General features: G+C 41.1%; 1 protein-coding gene and 1 non-coding gene across 6 annotated transcripts in view; both read right to left on the bottom strand.

Annotated features, from left to right (window-relative positions):
* Positions 1–20160, bottom strand: part of ZNF652 (zinc finger protein 652) — a 73396-nt gene that overhangs the window by 30634 nt on the left and 22602 nt on the right. For 2 of the 5 annotated variants that reach the window (XM_063799574.1, XM_009431789.5), the window contains one exon: positions 2698–2821. The exons of 2 other annotated variants lie outside the window; for them this stretch is intronic. The gene's annotated coding sequence lies outside the window, so the exon portion shown is untranslated. Of the gene's footprint in view, positions 1–1442; positions 1702–2697; positions 2822–20160 lie in introns of those variants that run through there. One more of the 5 variants, XM_009431788.5, reaches the window with a different exon arrangement.
* LOC112206137 (U7 small nuclear RNA) lies at positions 6235–6296 on the bottom strand. The gene has a single exon (XR_002940340.1). It is a non-coding gene; the product is annotated as a U7 small nuclear RNA (small nuclear RNA).

The following is a 20160-nucleotide window of genomic DNA, read 5'->3' as shown; positions in this document are numbered from 1 at the left end:
ATTTTTAAATTTTTTATCAAAATAATCATTTTAAAAATTCATAGTCTTACAATTCAAATGTATTGGCCGTACTCCAATTTATCTCAGTCCCATTCCCTGGAGGCAATAATGCTGTTTTAGCTGCCCCCCTCTCCATTTAATTCTATATTTCTACATAATTTGATTATGTTTCTGTTTCTGGACTTTTTATTTCAATTTCAGATATTACCTTGTCTTTCTCTATAGTTTTCTTACCTTATTGTTCCCAACTCTTCCCTCATGCTCCCAATATAGTTATATCACGACTTTGAAAAAAATCAGTATTTATTATTACTATGAGTAGTTCACAATTATTTCTATCACTCCTATGCTAGTCCTTTGTCTTCTCTTCCATTTCCTTTTTCCTTGTGAATTTATTCTTTTTCAAAAAAATTACTTTTGCTTTCATGGAATTTCAGGAAGGAGTGGTAATAAATGCTACCATGTTTTACTTGACATTTGAATAGATATATTCCTACTTTCTTGTATTTATAAATGGTAAAATTACGGCTCAGAGAGGCAACATAATTTGTCTAAGATCACAAGTCGCTCAAACGACAGAGGTAGTATTTGACTCCAGGCCTGCCTGACTCCAAAGCTCATTGTCTATTTCTACTATGACAAATGACACCTTGAAATAATTTAAACTCAATTATTCTTTTAACTGCTTATCTTTTTGTACCAGTTTCATGCCTCATATTTTAAGTAGGAAAATCCTAGCAACCTTATTCTACTTGTGCCAAAACTTCTCACCCACGGAAACAATGTGAACTACTATGAGTATCATTTAAATAAACTCATATTATCTCAAATTAAGTAAGGGAGGAATGATGGTAAAATTCAATTAACTAGCAAAAGCTAGGAGTTAAACAAAAATCAGAAAGTCAAAGAAAAGAATAAAGAGTAATCATTAATTCATTTTCCAAATATTTCTGGCTCTCGGCTTTCTGGGCACATGGTAGGCTATTTTTTTTTTTTTTTTTTTTTTTGGAGACGGAGTCTCGCTCTGTCACCCACGCTGGAGTGCAGTGGTGCGATCTCGTCTCACTACAACCATGCTTCTTGGGTTCAAGCAATTCTCCTGTCTCAGCCTCTGGAGTAGCTGGGGCCATAGGTGCATACCACCATGCCCAGCTCATTTTTTTTTTTTTTTTTTGAGACAGAGTCTTGCTCTGTCACCCAGGCTAGAGTGCAGTGGTGCAATCTTGGCTCACTGCAAACTCCGCCTCCCGGGTTCAAGCAATTCTCCTGCCTCAGCCTCCCAAAGTGCTGGGATTACAGGCGTGAGCCACTGCACCCAGCCTAGGCTACACTTTTAAAACCACGCCCACAACTTCTATTCCCTGTAGTTAGATGGGGCCCTGTGACTACTTCTGGTCAGCATATTATGAGAAGTGACAGAGAGAGGCAGGGCATTTACTAACCAATATAAAATCCTTAAGACCTCTTTTCCTTCTGGCACAGTGGCTAGCGATCTTCCAGGTGACGGTTGCTCTCAGCTTGGTCCCCTAAGATGACCTACTGGATAGACATATCTATTTTCTTGGTGTTTTTTGTTTTGTTTTGTTTTGAGACAGAATCTCACTCTGTCACCCAGGCTGGAGTGCTGTGGCATGATCTTGGCTCACTACAACCTCTGCCTCCCGGGTTCAAGTGATTCTCCTGTCTCAGACTCCTGAATGGCTGGGACTACAGGCGCCCACCACCATGCCTGTTTTGTTTTGTTTTGTTTTGTTTTGTTTGTATTTTTAGGAGAGGCAGGGTTTCACCATGTTGGTCAGGCTGGTCTCCTGACCACAGGTGATCCACCCGCCTTGACCTCCCAAAGTGCTGGAATTACAGGCATGAGCCACCGCGCCCAGCCACACAGTGTGTTTTCAAAGCCACTGAGACCTTGCATTGTTTATTACCACAGCATAATTTGGCTTATCCAAGCTGCTACGAGTAGAAACCAGAAGTGGGGTGCTGCCTTACCAAAAAGCCTAAAATATATGATGAAGCCTTAGGAGCTGGGTGGAAGGAGGCAAGGAAAGTTATTGGAGGCTAAAAGATTAGCAACTTATATTGTGCAGTGATCAAATGATCAGTGAAACTATCAGCTATCGCAGAAGGTAGATATTAGACCATAAGAGCTAGCAGCTCTAGTGGGAAAATGGACTATTACAAGTGTGTTGTATTGTAACACTGTTAGTTATATTTAACAAATTATTACATGAAAAGGATGAATTCAGAAAATAATGATCAGTTTATAATCAAGAATAAAAGAAATCCAGAAAGTCAGGGATTTGCAGAGTAAGAACAGGCAAGTGCTTAATGTAAAACTGAAGTCTTTGATTTACAAAGCCTGAATATAATTCAGTCTTGAGGCAAGGCTCAAATCAAATATTTGGCTTTCACAATCACTGATTAAGATGGTACTCAATAAAATAGCTTTTCTAAAGAGACTAAAGATGAGTTCTGCTACAATGCATATTTCTCTAATGTGAATTAATTCAAATGCTACTAGTAAATAGGGAAATGATAGCAGAATAACTCAGAAATAATGTTAGTTTATACAAGATTTTCCCAAGTTTAATGTCTGAAGTGATCAGGAGCAAGCTTTCTCAAAATTACAGAGAAAGCAAGCCTTAGCAATACACGAAGACCTCAAGAAAAAAGCTAAACACTCTACTTCTATACCTTCCTTTAAGGCAAGCAATGGTTCATTCAGTGGCTTCATGAACAAAACTCTTTCCACTTTATATTTGATGAAGCTGAGAGAACAGTCACACCTCAGAGATATTGCCGGTTTGGCTCCAGACCACTGCAATAAAGCAAATACCTCAATAAAGCAAGTCACACAAATTTTTTTGTTTCATTGTGCATATAAGTTGTTTACATTACACTATAGTCTATTAAGTATGCAATAACTTTATATCTTAAAAAAAAAGTACAGGCTTTAATTTAAAAATAATTTATTGTGGCTGGGCACGGTGGCTCATGCCTGTAATCCCAGCACTTTGGGAGGCTGAGGCAGACAGATCACGAGGTCAGGAGATCAAGACCATCCTGGCTAACATGGTGAAACCCCGTCTCTACTAAAAATACAAAAAATTAGCTGGGTGTGGTGGCGGGCACCTGTAGTCCGAGCTACTCGGGAGGCTGAGGCAGGAGAATGGCGTCAACCCGGGAGGCGGAGCTTGCAGTGAGCCGAGATGGTGCCACTGCACTCCAGCCTGGGTGACAGAGCAAGACTCCGTCTCAATAAATAAATAAATAAATGTTAAAAATGTTAGCGATTATCTGATCCTTCAGTGAATCAATCATTTTGCCGATGGGGGGTCTTGCTTCAATGTTGATGGCTTCTGCATGATCAGGGTGGTGGTTGCTGAAGGCTGGGGTGGCTGTGGCAATTTCTTAAAATAAGACAACAATGAAATTTGCTGCATTAACTTATTCTTCCTTTCATAAAAGATTTCTCTGTAGGATGTGATGCTATTTGATAACACTTTACCCACAGTAGAACTTCTTTCAAAATTGGAGTCAATCCTCTCAAACCCAGCCACTGCTTTATCAACTAAGTTTACGGAATGAATATTCTAAATCCTTTGTCATTCCAATAATGTTCACAACATCTCCACCAGGAGTAGATTCCATCTCAAGAAGTAGATTCCATCTCAAGAAGTAGATTCCATCTGTTTGAGTTTTATCAAAAGATGGCAGCAACTCAGTCACCTTCAGGCTCCACTTCTAATTCTAGTTCTGTTGTTATTTACACCACATCTGCAGTGACTTCCTCCACTGAAGTGTTGAAACCCTCAAAGTCATCCACGAGGCTTGGAATCAACTCCTCTAAACTCCTGTTTATGTTGATATTTTGACCTCTTCCTATGAATCACAAATGTTCTTAATGGCATCTAGAGTGGTGAATCCTTTCTAGAAGATTTTCAAATTACTTGGCCCAGACCCATCAGAGGAATCACTATCTATGGCAGCTATAGTACAAAATCAATTTCTTAAATAATAAGACTAGGAGGTAAAAATTACTCATTGATCCATGGACCACAGAATGAATGTTAAATTATCATGCATGAAAACAACATTCATCCCCTTGTACATCTCCATCAGAGCTCTTGGGTAACTAGGTGCACTGTCAATGAGCAGTAACATTTTGAAAGGAATCTTTTTTTCTGAGCAGTAGGTTATAACAGTGGGCTTAAAATATTCAGTAAACCACGCTATAAACAGATGTGCTGTTATTCAGGCTTTGTTGTTTCATTTCTAGCACATAGGCTGAGTAGATTTAGCATCACTCTTAAGGGCCTCTGGATTTTTGGAATAGTAAGTGAACAAGGTGGCTTCACCTTCAAGTCACCAGCTACATTAGCCCCTAGCAAGAGAGTCAGCCTATCTTTTGAAGCCAGACATTCACTTCTGTCAATGACAGTCCTAGATGGCATCTTCTTTCGATATAAGGCATTTTGTCTACACCAGAAAATGATCTTAGCTAGATCTGGATAACTTGCTGGAACTTCTACATCAGCACTTGCTGCTTCACCTTGCACTTTTACGTTATGGAGATAGCTTCTTTCCTTAAACCTCATGAACCAACCTCTCTGCTGGCTTCCAACTTTTCTTCTGTAGCTTCCTCACTTCTCGGCCTTCAAAGAAGTGAACAGAGTTAGGACCTTATTCTAGCTTTGGCCTAAAGGAATGTTGTGTTTGGCTTGATCTTCCATCCAGACCACTAAACCTTCTCCATCTCAGCACTAAGGCTGTTTCACCTTTTTTATTTTATTTTTTTTTGAGACGGAGTCTCACCTGTCACCCAGGCTGGAGTGCAGTGGCGTGATCTCAGCTCACTGCAACCTCCGCCCCCCTGGGTTCAAGCAATTCTCCTGCCTCAGCCTCCCAAGTAGCTGGGATTACAGGTGTGTACCACCACATCTTGCTAATTGTGTATTTTTAGTACAGATGATGTTTCACTATGTTGGCCAGGCTGGTCTCGAACTCCTGACCTCAGGTGATCTGCCCACTTTGGACTCCCAAAGTGCTGGGATTACAGGCATGAGCCACCACACCCAGCCAGCTGTTTCACTTTCTTATCATTCATGTGTTCACTGGGGTAGCACTTTTTTTTTTTTTTTTTTTGAGATGGAGTTTCACTCTTGTCACCCAAGCTGGAGTGCAGTGGTGCGACCTCAGCTCACTGCAATCTCCACCTCCTGGGTTCAAGCATTTCTCCTGCCTCAGCCTACCGAGTAGCTGGGATTACAGACATGCACCACCACGCCCGGCTAATTTTTGTATTTTTAATAGAGACTAGGTTTTACCATGTTGGCCAGGCTGGTCTCGAACTCCTGACCTCTGGTGGTCCGCCCACCTTGGCCTCCCAAAGTGCTGGGATTACAGGTGTGAGCCACTGCACCCGGCCCATTGGGGTAGCACTTTAAAATTTCCTTCAAAAACTTTTCCTTTGCATTCACGACTTGATAGTCTGGCACAAGAGGCCTACGTTTTGGCCTGTCTTGGCTTTTGACAAGCCTTCCTCACTAAGCTTAATGATTTCTAGCTTTTGATTTAAAATTAGAGAGGGGTGACTCTTCCTTTCACTTGACCACTGAGAGGCCACTGTAGAGTTATTAATTGGCCTAATTTCAATATTGTTGTATCTCAGGGAATAGGAAGGCTTGAGGAGAGGGAGAGAGATGGGGTAACAGCTGGTCTGTGGAACAATATGAGACGCATATAACATTTATCAATTAAGTTTGCCATCTTATATGAGTATGGTTTCTAGCACCCCAAAACAATTATAACAGTAACATCAAAGATCATTTATCACAGATCACTGTTAACAGATATCAGTGTTTGAAATATTGGGAGAATTACCAAAATGTGACACAGAGACACAAAGTGAGCACATGCTGGAAAAATGATACTGGTAGACTTGCTCCGTGGATGGTTACAACAAACCTTCAATTTGTTAGCAAAGTGCAATAAAACAAGGTAGGCCTTCAGCCTGGGCAACATGGTGAGATCTCGTCTCTACAAAAAAAAAAAAAAAATACAAATTACCCAGGCATGGTGCTGCATGCCCGTGGTCCCAGCTACTTGGAAGGTTGAGGCACGACAATTGCTTGAACCAGGAGGCGGAGGCTGTAGTGAGCCAAGACTGTGCCACTGCATGCTACTGTTTTTATTATGGTTAATTTTATTTTCTTTAATTTTTTTACTTTTGGGGGTTTTTCCACAAAGACCAGAAAACCTGCTAGACAAATTCTAGCAGAGTTGTAACATTTATTTTTGTTTTTATTAGTGCAAAGACTATGGTGTTCCACAGATTTAGAGTGGTTTGCCTCAACTCTATTTTTCCCATAAGTCCTGTTTACTTTAGTGCACGATTTTGCAGAATGGGGGCTTCTCGGAAAAGCATATATGGCAGTATAGCAGAAACATTTGTACTCAAAATTAAGTCAAGGAAGAAGTATGGGACCAATAAAGCAGAGCTATGTAGCAAACTTAAGTATGGGCCAGGTACAGTGGCTCATGCCTGTAATCTCAGTACTGTGGGAGGCCAAGGTGGGAGAATTGCTTGAGCCCAGGAGACCAGCCTGGGCAACATGGCAAGACCCCATCTCTAAAAAAAAAAAAAAAGAAAAAAGAAGTATGGTAAGAAAAGAACTGTGGATGTGGCTAAAGAACCTGGAGCTGACAGGAGACAAGCAAAAAGCCAACTCAGTTTTGAAAGTTATACTGCCAAAAGAACAACCAGCTTGGGCTAAGAGAGACTGTCACTGTTCAAGACCAAAGTGATCTTTGGGTTCTCAAGTGTCAATGACAGAAAGTAGGCTAGGAAAGGTATTCATCCTCCTAGGGGGGTATATCCCCCATTGTATATTTTGGACATGGCCAAGAAAGGTAATAGAAACAAAAAAGAAAAAGGTGGTCCATGAAGATGAACCTAGGGACCAAAGAAAAAACCGACATGTGAACTACTCCTCAGGGGCAAAATCAAGGCCTGTCCAAGAATATTCCCCACCCCTGGAGAGGGCCTTCTCAATGACAGCCCAGAGGGATTTCAGAATTTGTTGCAGCTCATCAACTGCTCTATGTCTCCTATTCATACTCCTTTCAAACAGGAGTACTTATTTTTATTATCTTTTCACTATTCACTATTGTAATGTATACTGTATTGGGGGCAGCAGATCACTTGTCAATTTCTTTCATGGATCTCTGGATCAAGAAGAGCAACGTCTGGACCCAATGTAGAGACTGCTACGCATCACCTTCTCTTGGTGATGCCACCAAGCATCACGCTGTTGCATCACTAAGGTCCTAGACTTTGAGCCTGATGCCATGATTTGATATTGTCAGTCCATAAATTTTACCAATCTATACCTTAGTAAACTCCTAGTCTGAAAAGTTGGGGCCAAGAAACTGTACTACAAAACTGAAACGCTTGGTAAATTCTACTCTGATTTACAAAAAATGCATTTGGTAGTGGTTATAATTTGCATTTATATGATGCTTTACAGTTTGCATAAAGCACACATATAATTTTTTTTATTTTTTCACGAGACGGAGTCTAGCTCTGTTGCCCAGGTTGGAGTGCAGTGGCACAATCTCAGCTCACTGCAACCTCTGCCTCCTGGGTTCAAGCGATTCTCCTGCCTCAGCCTCCCTAGTAGCTGGGATTACAGGCGCCTGTCACCACACCCAGCTAATTTTTGTATTTTTAGTAGAGACGGGCTTTCACTGTGTTTGCCAGGCTGGTCTCGAACTCCTGACCTCGTGAGCCACTGTCTCAGCCTCCCAAAGTCCTGGCATTACAAGCGTGAGCCACTGCGCCTGGCCTACCTAAGGCATATTTATCATATAATTGTTAAACATTTATGAAGTGCCTACTATGTGTTAGGTATTGTAGGAGTTGGAACCATCAAGGTGCTCAAAGATCTACCTGGGGAGACAGACATGAAAAATATAGCATAGCAGACCAGGCACAGTGGCTCATGCCTGTAATCTCAGCACTTTGGGAGGCTGAGGCAGGAGGATCGCTTGAAGCAAGGGAGTTCAAGACTAACCTGAGCAACATAATGCGACCTTGTGTCTACTTTTAAATAAATAAATAAATATATATATATATATATATTTTTTTTTTTAGTAGAGATAGGGTTTCACCATGTTGTCCAGGCTGGTCTCGAAGTCCTGGCCTCATGTAATCTGCCTGCCTCGGCCTCCCAAAGAGTTGGAATTACAGGCATGAGCCATCACACCTGTAATTTTTTAAAAAGTAAAAACACAGTATAGCAGTTAAGAGCACAAACTCTGAAACCAGACTGCCTGCATTAGAAATCTGGCTCTAAAACCTCATAGGTGAGTCATGACCTTGGGTAAGTTACTTCTTTATGTCTCATTTTCTGTATATGTACAATGGAGATAGTCGTAGTTCTACCTCATGGATTACTGGTATAAGTGCTTATGAAAATACTTAGCAATAGTAAGCACTATTATAAGTATTTGCTAAATACACTCACCTATACACATAACATACAGTGGCAGTATGTGAAGGGAGGTGGTGAACAGGCCACGGGAAGTTTCAGAGATGAGATAAAGCTGGGGCTGGTCTTGAAGGACAAGCAGAAGTCAGATGGAGAAGGGGGAAGGTAAGAATATTGCACACAAAAAACACCACAGGAAAATGACAGGAATGAAACCATGTGGGTTTTTTTTACCTATTTATGCATGATTACCCTACAATAACTTGGAATGCTGATATGGTTTGGATGTTTTGTCCTCTCCAAATTTCATGTTGAAATGTAATCCTCAATGTTGGAGGTGAGGCCTGGTGGGAGGTGTTTGGGTCATGGCGGCAGATCCCTCATGAATGGCCCAGTCCTGTCCTCGAAGGAATGAGTTATTTCTTGCTCTGAGTTTACATGAGATCTGGTTAAGACTGTGGCACTTCCCCAATCTCTATCTCTTGCTTGCTCTTTCACCATGTGATACACCTGCTTCCCCCTTTGCATTCTGCCATGATTGTACACTTTCTGAGGCCCTTAACAGAAGCCAAGCAGATGTTGGTGCCAGGCTTGTACAGCCCGCAGAACCACAAGCCCAAATAAACCTCTTTTCTTTACAAATTACCCAGCCTCAGGTATTCCTTTGTAGCAATGCAAACAGACTAATGCAAATGCTGCTCCCATTTTACAGCTGAGGCTCAACTTTCCCGTTGTCATTGCTGGTAAGTGATGGAACAAGTGTTTGAATTCTGCTTTTCTAACTCCTAGTCCAAGTTTACCACACTGTCTCCTACTGAGTTAATGGTAAACAACAGTCTCAAAAGATGTACTTAGGTTTTTGAACAACAAAATACCTTTACAATACAAAGCAAATAACAGAATTCCAGACTCATGTTTGAGGGTGTAAATTTTATCCTTAGCTGGTGAAACTCATACCTTCCTTCAGAATGTCCAGAATGTTAGGTTAATTCATATGGATACATTTCAGTTTTCAAATTGATCCACCTGTAGTCTGGGTTTCACAGTAACCACTTTTAACAAACTAAAGACTCAAAATTTAAAGTATATTTTTAGTTCATCTTCTTGCAACAAAATGGTAAGCTTTCAAATAGGTAAAACCTAAATAAATTTGTCAACTTTGAATTTTGTATGTAAAGTAGAAGTTATAGAAACAAAATTTACATTGAAAAGGGTTTTGTTATTACAGTATCAACGCATATTTATAAATGTCCTTCATTTCCAAAGGTGCTCACAATATCGACCTGAAATACAATAGAAAAGCTACCAACATCAACTTGTAACAGTCATCTTCACAACAAACAAAAACATCAAATGTCATATATCACTGGGTCTTATTTTGGATAAGCATTACAAGCTGTTCTCAGATGCATACATTTTATATGGTCAAGAAACAGAACTACAGTCTCATCTAATAAAAATGTAATATGTCAAACAATTTTTAAGCAGTCCATCTAATCCACTCTCTGTAAGAAGTGGAATTGAGAAATGCTTGTCACCTTCAGTTTTAGACAAAGCTTTTATAAAAATAAAATTTCACTGTAGTTTTTTACACACGCATTTAAATGAGACTGCCATTGTGTTTCCTCAACAATATGCAAGTGCAACTAGTAAAAGAGGACAAAGGAGAGACGCACTCTTCCTAGGTACTACCTAATTACCTTCAAGCATCAACAGTTTCTACATTTCCATATAAGATAATACAAGCTAATGTGCATTAGTCATTACACAAGTCAGCTGAAGCAATCTTAACTTTCACCAATAACCACCACGCCCAGGGCCAAAGAAGAAATCAAATACTAATTAAGCTATACCACAGGACCGACATGATCACAATGTATATTCAGAATATTTTCCCATTATTCAATTCCATTCACAAATGTCATCTACAGATAGGAGAATATAACTTAAAGAAGCAATTTTTAAAAAGAAGGTAAGTTTTGTGTGTACTATTGCCATCTTTTCTGTCAGAATCGGACAAAGTACTGGCTCAAATAAAATGCAGTGCCCTTAAAACCAACCGGAAGAACATATTTACAAGATATATAACCTTGGAAGGTCTCAGTCTAGCCTTAACCAAAGGTCACTATATGGAATGCAATTATTTTTATTTTTGCAAAAACATGGGCTATATTATTATTTTGAGATGGAGTCTCACTCTGCCACCCAGGCTTGAGTGCAGTGGCACGATCTCAGCTCACTGCAATCTCTACCTACCAGGTTAAAGTGATTCTCCTGTCTCAGCCTCCTGAGTAGCTAGGACTACAGGTGCACGCCACAGCTAATGTTTAATTTTAATTTTAATTTTTAGCATGACTAATTTTTAATTAGGCGCATGCCTGGCTAGTTTTTTGTGTTTTTAATAGAGATGGGGTTTCACTATGTTGCCCAGGCTGGTCTCGAACTCCTGGTCTCAGGTGATCCACCCGCCTCGGCCTCCCAAAGCGTTAGGTTTACAGGTGTGAGCCACCACACCTGGCCAAAATACAATTAATAAATGGAGTAGTCCATTTTTAAAACAGCAACTATATCAGTATCTTGATCGTTATTAACTGATATCCTATTAACTTTATTAAAAAAAATCAGAGGCCGGGCACAGTGGCTGACACCTGTAATCCCAGCACTTTGGGAGGCTGAGGCAGGTGGATCACCTGAGATTGGGAGTTCGAGACCAGCCTGACCAACACGGAGAAACCCTGTCTCTACTAAAACAAACAAACAAACAAACAAACACCAAAAAACAAAATTAGCTGGGCGTGGTGACACATGCCTGTAATCCCAGCTACTCTAGAGGCTGAGACAGGAGAATTGCTTGAACCCAGGGAGGTGGAGGTTGTGGTGAGCCAAGATTGCATCCAGCCTGGGCAGTAAGAGCAAAACTCCATCTCAAAAAAAAAAGAAAAAAGAGAAAGAAAAGAAAAGGGCTTATGAATATGTCTTTTTTTTTTTTTTTTTTTTTTTTTGGGACGGAGTCTCGCTCTGTCACCCAGGCTGGAGGGCAGTGGCGCGATCTCAGCTCACTGCAAGCTCTGCCTCCCAGGTTCACGCCATTCTCCTGCCTCAGCCTCCCGAGTAGCTGGGACTACAGGTGCCTGCTACCACGCCCGGCTAATTTTTTGTATTTTTAGTAGAGACGGGCTTTCACCGTGTTAGCCAGGATGGTCTCGATCTCCTGACCTCGTGATCCACCCACCTCGGCCTCCCAAAGTGCTGGGATTACAGGTGTGAGCCACCATGCTTGGCCAAATGTGCCTTTTCTTAAACTCCTAAAGGTAACACCACAAATTAGAACTGAGATATATTTATCAGGTATAAGTATAGGTACAGATGTTCACATTGTGGCTACCTATGATATAATCCACTATGAGAGAGGTCAAATTGACCAGATCATTGTGAACCTGAATTTAAAACTCATTTAGAAAATGAAAATAACTCAGATATGTCTTTATTACACTCTTGTATTTTATAAAAAATAAAAAAATAAAAATCACAAATATTTTAGATTTGTGGATAACATCAGAAAATGCTGGGAATTTATTTTATACATTTGGCCTACAAAAAGACAAAGGAGTGTTATTGTTTTCTCATTAACAAAAATTTTTTGACACTTCAAAAATTAACATTTTGTATAAAAATTAGCCATGCATGGTAGTGCATGCCTGTAGTCCCAGCTATTTGGGAGGCTGAGGCAGGAGAATCGGTTGAACCAGGGAGGCGGAGCTTGCAGTGAGCTGAGATCGCAGCACTGCACTCCAGCCTGGGTGAGAGAGTGAGACTTCATCTCAAAAAATAAAATAAAATAAAATATAAAATAAAAGGCTGGGCATGGTGGCTCACACCTGTAATCCCAGCATTTTGGGAGGCCAACACCTGAAGTCAGGAGTTCAAGACCAGCTTGGCCAGCGTGGCAAAACCCTGTCTCTACTGAAAATACAAAAACTTAGCTGGTGGTGGTCACCTATAATCCCAGCTACTTGGGAGGCTGAGGCAGGAGAGTTGCTTGAACACAGCAGACTGAGGTTGCAGTGAGCTGAGATCGCACCACTGCACTCCAGCCTGGGGACATTGCCTCAAAATAAATCAATAAATATAACATTTTGAAAACATCTTAACTGAACTAGTCTTAAACCAAGAGGTATGAATAAATAGTCTAAAACAAAAATATTTGAAACCAGGTAGGAAGTTTTAACCCAAACATAATGTATGCAAAACATAGCCAACAGAAAAAGACAAATTGCTAACATACCTCCGCCTTTTCCTTCCCATAAGCCTGTATGTTCCCTCTCCGATTCTTTTGAAATATACAAATCCTCTCTCTCCCAAAAGGAACACACACAATTTTACAAACAATTTCAAGGAATCCACCTATTCCCAGAAATCCATCCAAGGATTCTCTAGGGGTCCCAAAACCCCAGGCTAAAAACTCTCATCACAGAGCAGATTTTACCTTTCCTTGTGATATATATTTAACTTTTTTTGAAGACAGGGGTCTTGCTATGTTGCTCAGGCTGGTCTCAAACTCCTGGCCTCAAATGATCCTCCTGCCTTGGACTCCCAAGTGCTGAGATTACAGGTGTGAGCTGCTGCACCCAGCCTGTAGTATATATTTACTTAGACAAAGTTTGTAAATTAAATTTTTCTCTACCTCTTTCCTTCTTCTCCCTACCCCCTTTTCTTCCAGTTTCTCCAGCATATCTATGGTCAGAAATGAATTAACAAGACTCATGCCTATAGTCTTAGCACTTTGGGAGGCTAAGGCAGGAGGATCATATGAACCCAGAAGGTTGAGGCTACAGTGAGTTATAACTGCACCACTGCACTCTGGCCTGGGCAACAGAGCAAGAAGACCCTGTCTGAAAAAAATAATAAAATAATTTTTTTTTTTTTTTGAGACAGAGTCTCACTCTGTCGCCCAGGCTGGAGTGCAGTGGCGCGATCTCAGCTCACTGCAAGCTCCGTCTCCTGGGTTCAAGCCATTCTCCTGCCTCAGCCTCCCGAGTAGCTGGGACTACAGGTGCCTGTCACCATGCCCAGCTAATATTTTGTATTTTTAGTAGAGACGGGGTTTCACCTTGTTAGCCAGGATGGTCTCGATCTCCCAACCTCGTGATCCGCCCACCTCGGCCTCCCAAAGTGCTGGGATTACAGGCATGAGCCACTGCGCCCGGCCAAAATAAAATAATTTTAAAAATTAAAATGGAAAGAATATGAAGACATTTCTCTAAAGAAGAAATACAAATGGGCCAGGCGCGGTGGCTCACACCTGTAATCCCAGCACTTTGGGAGGCCAAGGTGGGTGGATCACAAGGTCAGGAGATCGAGACCATCCTGGCTAACATAGTGAAACCCTGTCTCTACTAAAAAAAAAAAAAAAAAAAAAAAAAAATTAGCCAGGTGTGGTGGCGGGTGCCTGTAGTCCCAGCTACTTGGGAGGCTGAGGCAGAAGAATGGCGTGAACCCAGGAAGCGGAGCTTGCAGTAAGCCGAGATTGTGCCACTGCACTCCAGCCTGGGTGACAGAGTGAGACTCTGTCTCAAGAAAAAAAAAAAAAAAAGAAGATATACAAATGGCCAATGCGTAAAGGAAAAGATGCTTAACATTATTCGGCATTAGTGAAATGCAAATCAAAATCTCAATGAGATACCACTTCACACCTACTAGGATGGCTATAATAAAAAATTGGAACACAGCAAGTGTTGGTGAGGATGTGAAGATATTGGAAGCCTCATATGTTACTGGTAGGAATATAAAATGGTACACTGGAGAACAGTTTGGCAGTTCCTTAAAAAAAAAAATTAAACAGTTAACATATGACTCAGCAATTCCAGTTCCAGGCATAAACTCAGGAGAACCAAAAACATATGTTCATACGAAAACTTGTAAACAAATGTTCACAGAAGCATTATTTATAATAGGCAAAAGGCAATCCAAATATACATCAACTGATGAGTGGATAAACAAAATATATAATCATACAATGGAATATTATCTGCTATAAAAAGGATGAAGAAGTCAGGTGTAGTGGCTCATGCCTGTAATCCCAGCACTTTGGGAGGCTGTGGTGGGATGATCACTTGAGCCCAGGAGTTTGCAACCAGCCTGGTCAACATAGCAAGACCTCGTCTCTACAAAAAGTTTTTCAAAAATTAGCTGGGTGTAGCGGTGCACATTTGTAGTCCTAGCCACTCAGGAGGCTAAGGTAGGAATATTGCTTGAGCCTGGGAGGTTGAGGCTGCAGTGAGCCATGATCATTCCACTACACTCCAGTCTGGGCAACAGAGTGAGACCCTGTCTCAAAAAGAAGAAATGGCCGGGCATGGTGACTTATGCCTGTAATCCCAGAACTACAGGAGGCTAAGGCAGGTGAATTGCTAGAGTTCAGGAGTTCGAGACCAGCGTGGGCAACATGGTGAAACCCCATCTCTACCAAAAATACAAAATTTAGCTGAGAGTGGTGGCATGCACCTGTGGTTCCAACTACTTGAGAGGCTGAAGCAGGAGAATTGCTTGAACTCAGGAGGCAGAGGTTGCAGTGAGCTGAGATCTTGCCACTGCACTCCAGCTTGGGAGACAGAGCAAGACTCGATCTCCAAAAAAAAAAAAAGGGAATGTAGTACTGATATGTGGTACAAGATGGAAAAACCCCGAAAGCATTATGCTAAGTGAAAGAAGCCAGACATAACAGGCTACATAGTTGTATGACTCTATTTATATGAAACAGCCAGAATAAGCAAATAGAGACAGAAAGTAAATCGTCATTAACAGGAGCTGGGAGTAGGGAGGAGGGGGGAGTGACTGCTGATGGGCTCCAGGTTTCTTTTGGGGGCAATGAAAATGTTCTGGAATTAGACACAGGTGATGGTTGCACAATCTTGTGAATATACTAAAAACTGCAGACTTGTATGCTTTAAAATGATAAATTTTATAGTAAATGAATTATTTCAATAACAAAATCAAATAGGCTATTTGGATATAAACAGTTCAAAGGTGATCTGAAGTAATAAGATCATGTGAAAATAAATTATGATATTTTGTATAAAATGATATTATTGATTTACTGGATAGCTCATAAACTGCAACCTGGTCACAGTGCTGAGAGTCAACAGATCTGGATAGGCTCTATTTGGAACTCTTCCATACTGCTGGGCAGGTTATTTCACCTTTCTAGCTCTCAGTTTTTTCAGCCACGAACTTACGGGATTCCCTTCCACGACTGACATTTAATGTTCTACAAGTTTGTGCTGATTATTTGTGTCTATTCTGTTACCTAATTCATCTGGTCACCTATTGCCACACAGGTAATTCCCAACTTTTCAATATTAAGGGTTATCACACACCCCTTACCCCACCCTACCCCACCATGTTCTCTCTTATTATTAAAAAAAACTGTGTCTAAGAATTTGCATTGAGGTCATACTTTATTTGTTACTAATCAAATATAACAGCCAGTTATGATATTTTGGTTACACTGTAAAGTGTTACCATAATTTCAATTCGACTCTTTGAACACAAAAATTAGCTTATGAATCTCAGTTTGGAGATACTTGGGTTAAGAAAACAGTCCACAGTCTTTAAATAAATATGATGCTTGATGGAAATGACCCCACAACCTTAACCATGGAATAGGTAGGTTTTTCTAAACACAACACAGAGTCCACCACACTTTCTTAGGGTAGACAGAGACGTGAGCACACTTAACACCATTCCTTGGATGATTCTATTCATAATCCTCTGCCTTAGTCAGAAAGCATTTAAGGCAATATGCAAAAAAGGATGTAGAAGAAATCCATGAAGCCTAAGACCTGTCATATCTATTGTTACCTTTACTTTTTTTTTTTTTTTGATACAGAGTCTCCCGCCATCACTCAGGCTAGAGTGCAGTGGTGCAGTCTTGGCTCACTGCAACCTCCGCCTCCTGGGTTCAAGCAATTCTCCTGCCTCAGCCTCCTGAGTAGCTGGGATTACAGGCACGCGCCACCATGCCCAGTTAATTTTTGTATTTTTAGTAGAGATGAGGTTTCACCATGTTGGCCAGGCTGGTCTTGAACCCCTGACCTCATGATCTGTCTGCCTTGGCCTCCCAGAGTGCTGGGATTACAGGCATGAGCCACCATGCCCAGCCCTTTTTTTTTTTTTTGGAGACAGAGTCTCACTCTGTCACCTAGGCCCCGGCTGGAATGCAATGGCATGATCTCAGCTCACTGCAACCGCTACCTCCCAGGTTCAAGTGATTCTCCTGCCTCAGCCTCACAAGTAGCTGAGATTATGGGCATGCACCACCACGCCCAGCTAACTTTTGTATTTTATTAGAGACGGGGTTTCACCATGTTGGCCAGGCTGATCTTGAACCTCTGACCTCAAGTGATCTGCCTGCCTCAGCCTCCCAAAGTGCTGGGATTACGTGAGCCACGGTGCCCGGCCTTTTTCTTTTTCTTTTTTTGAGACAGAGTCTTGCTCTGTCACCCAGGCTGCAGTACAAAGACACAATCTCGGCTTACTGCAACCTCCACCTACCGAGTTCAAGTGATTCTCCTGCTTCAGCCTCTTGAGTTGCCGGGATTACAGGCACATGCTACCACACCCAGCTAGTTTTTGTATTTTTTTTAGTAGAGATGGAGTTTCATCATGTTGGATCACGAGGTCAGGAGTTCGAGAACAGCCCACCTCAGCCTCCCAAAATGCTGGGATTATAGGCATGAGCGACCACACCCGGCCCCAGCCTACTTTTCTTAATGGTGTTTTTTTTTTTTTTTTTTAAGTACGTAAGTCACAGGTTGAGTGAAATAAAATCTGGTAACAATGCCACAACTGTTACATTTTAACACAACTTGTTAAAATTAAAGGTGATCAGGCATGGTGGCTCATGCCTATAATCCCAGCACTGGGAGCCGAGGTAGGAGGATCACTTGAAGCTGGGAGTTTGAGATCAGCCTGGGCAACATGGCGAGATCCCATGTCTACAAAAATTTTTAAAAAATTAGCCAGGTGTGGTGTTGCATGCCTACAATCTTAGCTATTCAAGAGGCTGAGGTGGGAGGATCACTCGAGCCCGAGAGTTCCAGGCTATAGTAAGCTATGATCATGCTGCTGCCCTCCAGCATGGGCAACAGACCAATACCCATTCTCTTAAAAAAAAAAAAAAAAAAAGAAAAAAAAGAAAAATTAAAGGCAAAAATGCCCAACAACTCTGTAGGTAGCTTACTTAGAACAAAATTTAACTCAATAGAGGTTTTCTACACTGGATGTTGGCAAACTGATCCAGTGGATCCTTCCTCCCTTTTGGGAAGTATAGTTGAACACAGAGAAGAGACTGATTACTAGGGTTTGAGTTGTTACCCTAAATACACTGAGTTACGCTTTATGAATCTTCATGAGACATCCAGTATATCAGTCTTAGAAGTAATGGGACTCTGTGTTACTAAAACTACTGCTACTCAAACAAGGGATTTATTTATTTTTTATCTAGAGGTAAATAATAAACAAGGAGCCCATGTCTCCTTTTTTCCCTGAATGCAGAAATTCCTTTTTCTTTTCTAATTAAAATGTGAAGTTTATAGGTCTCATGGGTTTATACACTAAGCGCTGTCTGTCCAATTCCTACATTCTATTCGTGCATTTACAAGCTTTGATTATTATCTACATGCAAAGTACCAAGAGGCTAATATAAAGAGAAAATATTTATTTATTCTTTAAAATAATCATTGCATTGACCCTCACCTTCACAAGCTTAAAATTAGGTTGAGAAGCAAGACCTATGCACAAAAAATAAGTCATGATTGCTAAATACAACAATTTTTTGTTTTTGAGACAGAGTCTCACTCCAACGCTCAGGCTGGAGTGCAGTGGCGCGATCATGACTCACTTCAGCCTCGACCTCCCAGGCTCAAGTAATCCTCCCACCTCATCCTCCTGAGTAGCTGGCACACGCCACCATGCCTGGCTAATTTTTTTTTTTTTTTTGGTAGAGACGGAGTCTTACTGTATTGGTCTGCCCATGTTGGTCTTAAACTCCTTGCCTCAAGCGATCCTCCTGCCTCAGCCTCCCAAAGTGCTGGGATTACAGCATCAGCCACTGCACTCCACCAGTTTCTGAACTCTTAAAAAGCATAAGAATGAGAACCAACACCTTCTGCTAGATGTCACCTTGTCTGGATGTGATGCATGGAACTGTGGTAACCATCTTGCATCTATAATGTGTGCTGGCCAAAAGACAAGGCAGACATGTTCAAGCTGGCAGAGCAGAAGGGCGAAAAGAACAGGGGTCCTGACTGATGTCACTAAACCACAGATTTAAACCAACCCTAGACTGAGGCGTCTTGTTACTTGTAAGGATATATTTTCCTTAGTTTGAATTATTTTGAATTGGATTTTCTATTACTTGAAGTCTACAGCATCCTAATAATGCACACAGTCATGTTTGAGATGCAAATTAGACAATTAAGTAGAGTTGTCCAATAGCCAACTGGATAGAAGCACCTGATCAAAGGAAAAGTCAGCACTATAGCTACATATTTAGGAGATATCAGCAAACAGAAAGAATTTACATTTGGGGGCTGAGGAGACAGGATAAACAGAAAAGAAGGGGCTGAGTACCAAGCCTTAGGGCACCCCAAGGGCACAGAAGAAAAGGATAACAATGAAGAAAGAAGAAATTAACAGTGAGGTAAAACAAAAACACTAAAGTGCAGTGCACAGAAGCCAAGAGATTAAAAAAGACAGAGAAAAATGACCACTGAATTCAGTGACTCAATAATTCCTTAACATGAAGGTCCCCTTGTCCTTCCACCAGCCTCCTCCTCTCTGAAAAAAACACCAGACTTCATTAGCATAATGGTTAAGGGCTCAGACTTGGGCTGACTTCTGGAGCTATTACTCACTAGCTGTGGGTGATACTTAACCAGCCACACTAGTTAAAAGTGTGATCAGGAGGGGAATGGAAGCTGAGGAACAGAGCTAGAGTAGAACTCAAAACAAAGAAAAGGTCTGAGTTAGGAAATTTTTTTTTTTTTTTTTTTTTTTTTTTGGAGACGTAGTCTCACTCTGTCGCCTAGGCTTGGAGTGCAGTGGCATGATCTCGGCTCACTGCAACCTCTGCCTCCCAGGTTCAAGTGATTCTTTTTTTTTTTTTTTTTTAAGTGGATTTTCCATTTAATGCCCCCCATGTTATTTCAGGACCTATTTAAAAGTAATAACAAAAAGCAACATAATCCAAAATTACATGTTTTATTTTCATGTTTGTAAAATGAAGAGGTTTTTTTCTGGATGGTTTTCTTATCAGCTTTTCACATAACAGTGAAGTAAACCTCGTGGCACTAGCCAGAAATCGTTGCAACTTTGGAACTTCCAAGACAATCTGGCCTCTATCAATGGGCAGACAGCGACCCTCATTCAAAATGAAGCTGCTAGTCAGTGACATCCGACGTTATCTTCACTGGCTACTCGTCCACACTCAGAATGCTGTGAAGAGTGTCAGGTTTTAACCAAGCGATTTTCCATTAAATATTCTCCCAGATGTTCTGGAATTTTTTTCGTGTATTTTTGCATCTTCACAGAGCTGCTCCGCTGTGCCACTGAAGACAGAGCCATTGTTCCTGCCACACGACCAAACGATCGCGAAGGCCGATGT

Source organism: Pan troglodytes, chromosome 19, assembly GCF_028858775.2.
Source record: "Pan troglodytes isolate AG18354 chromosome 19, NHGRI_mPanTro3-v2.0_pri, whole genome shotgun sequence".
Classification (NCBI taxonomy): Eukaryota; Metazoa; Chordata; class Mammalia; order Primates; family Hominidae; genus Pan; species Pan troglodytes.
This window is presented reverse-complemented; position numbering and strand designations above follow the sequence as displayed.